We start from the raw sequence: 4493 nt of genomic DNA, 5'->3' as shown, positions 1-4493 counted from the left end.
TGACTTTGAAAATATTTAAAATGAGTGATTAGAAAGAGGAGTAACAGAGAAGTGTGAAAAATGAGGTACTAAGGACTTGAAATACTATTCTAGAAACTGTTTAAAAACCCTATCAATAGCATTACTATCCATTTTTGCATCTACATATTCTTGTGAATCACTATTCTCAGTGATGAATTTTGTTAAGTCTCATAATTCAGTCGATATAGTGGAGTTACTGAGCGCGCACTTTACAAAAGTACATCATCCAGGTGGTGACGTTGAAAAAATGAAGGAACCATTAGTTTATATGGGAATTGTGATGAATGAAGTGGAGGTGAATAGCCTATTACAGAACCTTAATGTGAAAACATCTGTGGGATTGGATGGTATACCGGCACGGGTCTTGCATGAAGCGGCTAAGGAATTATCAGTGTCCTTGACCATGTTGTTTAATCTGAGTCTCAGGTCTGGCTTAGTCCCGAAGGCGTGGAAAGAGGGGAAAATAGTTTCACTGCATAAAGGAGGATCCAAGACTATGGTTGCAAATTACCGACCGATCAGCATATCAGGAGTCGTTGTCAAGGTCTTGGAGAAAGTAGTCAAGGGAAAAATACAGGAATGGATTGATGAAAATGAGATACTGTACAGAGGACAGCATGGCTTTGTGAAGGGTAGATCATGCCTCAGTAACTTGCTCAAGTTTTATAACAAGGTGACGGCTGAACTGGATAAGGGAAATGGGTTTACAGTGATACTGCTGGACCTGGCAAAGGCGTTTGACAGGATACCACATGGAATTCTAATCCGTAAACTACAACATATGGGAATGGATATAGGATTGGTGAGATGGATAGCTGGGTGGTTGATGGAGAGATATCAAAGAGTAGTTTATTCAGGAGTAGAGTCCAAAAAACGGCCTGTGACTAGTGGTGTGCCACAGGGTTCTGTTCTTGGACCACTGCTGTTTAATCTGTTCATTAACGATATAGGGAAGGGTCTAAGTGGGACAGTTCATTTGTTCGCTGATGATGCAAAGTTGGGTAGGGCGATTGTGAATGCAGAAGATGTCAAAGTCTTGCAAGATGACTTAGATAGATTGGAGTTCTGGACTAAGGAGAATGGATGTCAATTTAATGTGACAAAATGTAAGGTTATGCATTTCGGAGTGAAAAGATTAGCAGCAGTATACCACATTGGTGGAACTGTACTCCAAGAGATTGATGAGGCCAGGGACTTGGGAGTGTTGGTGGATAGGGAGATGAAGTTTAGGGGGCACATTGCGAAAGTAGCTAAATCAGCTCATCAACTCACTTGGTTGTTGAAAAATACCTTGACGAGCAGAGAAAAACAAGTTATTGTACCTCTGTACCGAGCCCTGATAAGACCTCATCTCGACTACTGTGCCCAGATTTTGTCACCATGGTTCCTTCTTGATGGGGAGGAGGTGGAGAGGATCCAGAGGCGAGTGACTAAGATGATAACAGGTCTATGGAATGAACCATATGAGAACAGGTTGAAGATTTGTGGGTTGCAGAAACTAGTTGATAGGCGGAAAGGGGGAGATATGATTGAGAAGGATTCTATAGGATTAATTCAGATGATATTTTTGAGATCAGGACTGGTGGTGGGAGAACTAGGGGACACCCATGGAAGCTGGGCAAGAGCGTGGTTAGCAGGGGTGTTAGAGCTGGGTTCTTTACTTTTAGAGTGGTAAATGAGTGGAATAAGCTGCCAGAGTCTGTTGTGGGTGCTAAGACGGTGAGCGAGTTCAAGGCAAGGTATGATAGATACTGTGAGAATGTTGAACAGCTGTGTGAACATGATGTTTAGGGCCTCCCTCGATGAGTCTAAGGACTCCTGGAGTAGCCCGTGGTAATAATAATAATAATAGGAGTAGCCTTACAGATGAAACTAGTAGGGCATGCATATCTCTAAAGGTTACAAAATATAAACCTGATATAAATTATCTGTCATCACTGATGCAGCAGCATAAGTCTCATTGATGCTAAATAAATAAAACTTCCTTCCACTATTTTTCTTTCTCTAGTTTTGATTTGATGTTTTCTGTTAAAAAATTGTAAAGTTTAACTTCCGTTACTCGTAAGGGATTAAGAATTAATAAAAGAATATCGTTAATTATGAGACTGTGCACTGTATTGGAAAAACTTGAAAAAAACTATGTCTGATTGATCTTTATAAAAAAAAACAAAAACAAAAAATTCAGAATTATTGTTTACTCTTTTGCTGATGTTAAAAATTGTGTCTTTAAATTTTGTGACCATATATAGCAGACAGAATTACACTTAAAGGCAAATAAAAAGTATTCACACTATCAACAGGGTAGAAGGACTTTTAAGTAAAAATTCCATCACTAATTTTTACATTCATCCAATGTTACAACTTACAATATTCTTTGATTTTACCACTCTAGCGTGATTTTTGATTATTTGAAAAGGTTCTCCTAATACTTAAAAGGAACCAAATAATAATATGTTCTCCAAAATTTCAGTTGGCAAGTGAGAAAAAAGTTTGCATCACACATTTGGCACGCACGCTTAAAAAGGTTGCCTATCCCCGAACCAGGGGATGGAGGAAGTGGATGTCACGAATCAGCAGATTAGAACATGAGTGCAGGCTGAGCAATTATCATGTGGGACTTCAACTATGGGAATATAAATCAATATCTGCATATTAATCTTATTAGATTAGATTTTAATAGATTGAAATTAATAAATCATAATAAATCATCGACCATTTATTAGATTAGATTTTAACAGATTAAATTAATAAATGATAATTTCTGCTGCATCAATTCTATAAAACTCCTTTACCAACTTAGATTTCTATCATATCTCTACCTTCCATCTATCATCAATACTAAACATTCCATAGATCAGATACCACCTCATTTAATCTTCTGACCCTAGCTTGATACTGATTTCTTCATATATCCCTAATTTCTCATGCTCTACTAAGAGTTTAGATATTAATGCAAAATAAATCTCGTGCCATGGCACTACTCCAAGTTGTCCCCTAATTTTGACATAAAATCCGGCTGTGTAATTCCATATACCTCTTCTGATTTGAAAATTCCACTCACTTCCAAATCTCCCAGGACCTTTATGGTCACACTCTGAAATATAAAATGCTACCATTACCAAATTCTTGATGTCATCGGCAAATTTTCGTAAAGAATGGGGAAAAATAAAATAAAAATATGTAAGTAAACTTGCATGTTGGCTTCTCTATTAAAAATAGGGGGAATCTGTCCTAATTTGTTTGCATCGAGTAAGAACTTAATATCATAAAATCATTCAGTTAATGATCACTGCACATCTATGAGGCTCGAATCAAATAATACTTACTTTACTTTCAACAGTGTTCGGATATAACAGACATATTTATTAAGATCAGATGTTAGAAATATGTACCGACAACTAGACGAACAATCCCTACAAATCCAGTGTATTCCACACCGTTAAGATGCATATTCTGCATTTCAAGTTGCGCAGCCGGTAAAAATAAAATAAGTTTTTGATGCAATGAAACTATTTCTGTCTGTCAATAAGCAATCGGAATGATATGAAAAAGAATAGTGGTAGTTGCTACTGTACTTACATAAATTCAACTTTAACGTTACACTAAAAACCTACAAAATATTACACAAGTACATCTTTTTCATTTTCTTACATTAACGTTTTCAGTTTGCGCGCCGCCTGGAAAGAGAGTAATGGAAAGAAAGGCGAAATTTGAGAAGACATTATTCACACAATTCTTGCTTGAGACATGCATAACAAAATAAATTCGTCGAAGGAATTCTGCTGACATGCTACAAAACCAGTGGACTTTTAAATAGTCCTAAACAGTTCTTACCGTAAAGAATTCAGAAAAGTGTTTCTAGTAGTTCTTGCCAAAATGTAGGATTCACATCAAGTTTCGTAATCGAGAAACCTTGCACATACATTTCTGGTTGTGACTTTCCTTTATTTTACAATTTGCTGGAAGATTAAGGTAACTGGACGCTACGTTTTTGGCGCCCTTCGAAAATTCTTAGCTACGTCCTTTTTTTTTTTTTTTTTTGGTTATGTGACAATTTTCATAAGTGGTAAATAATCTGTTACCGGCGCCCTTAAGCTTGGTAAGTACTCCAATACCATAGCTTTCCACCGCCTCTGATTAGTTCCTTTATTTTTGGATTTACGACCGAAGCATTTCAGGCAATGAGACCAGTGTGTTATGTCTATTAATTACATGTGTTCTAAAGTCTGATTTACCGAGAACAAGTTTTAAAAGAAAATGAGAACAAGTTTCCCAAAAGAAAAACACCACTGTATGAGAAATGGCTAACTCACCTTCAATTAAAAAGTTCTGATAAAGGCTCTTCGCTTCCAAGAAACGGGATTCGAACCTGGGTCTTTCCAAAAGAGCATCGTCAGAAACCGACATTGAACTATGAGGCTTGCCTCTAATTGAAACTGGTATAGGTATTCCATTTAAAAAGTTCAACAACA

General features: G+C 36.9%; 1 protein-coding gene across 5 annotated transcripts in view; it reads right to left on the bottom strand.

Moving 5' to 3' along the window:
• The window catches only part of Snup (snurportin-1), a 121589-nt gene extending 117897 nt beyond the window's left edge, over positions 1 to 3692 (bottom strand). For 3 of the 5 annotated variants that reach the window (XR_016549336.1, XM_090403560.1, XM_090403563.1), the window contains exon 1: positions 3348 to 3685. The gene's annotated coding sequence lies outside the window, so the exon portion shown is untranslated. Of the gene's footprint in view, positions 1 to 3347 lie in introns of all 5 variants that reach the window. The other 2 variants (XM_090403562.1, XM_090403561.1) reach the window with 2 other exon arrangements.
• Between the last annotated feature and the right edge of the window lie 801 nt (positions 3693 to 4493).

The sequence above is a fragment of the Typopeltis vanoorti genome, chromosome 14 (genome assembly GCF_054136105.1).
Source record: "Typopeltis vanoorti isolate ZY-2024b chromosome 14, IOZ_Tvanoo_1.0, whole genome shotgun sequence".
NCBI lineage: Eukaryota > Metazoa > Arthropoda > Arachnida > Uropygi > Thelyphonidae > Typopeltis > Typopeltis vanoorti.
Note: the sequence above shows the minus strand (reverse complement) of the source record. Positions and strands in the feature narration are given on the sequence as shown.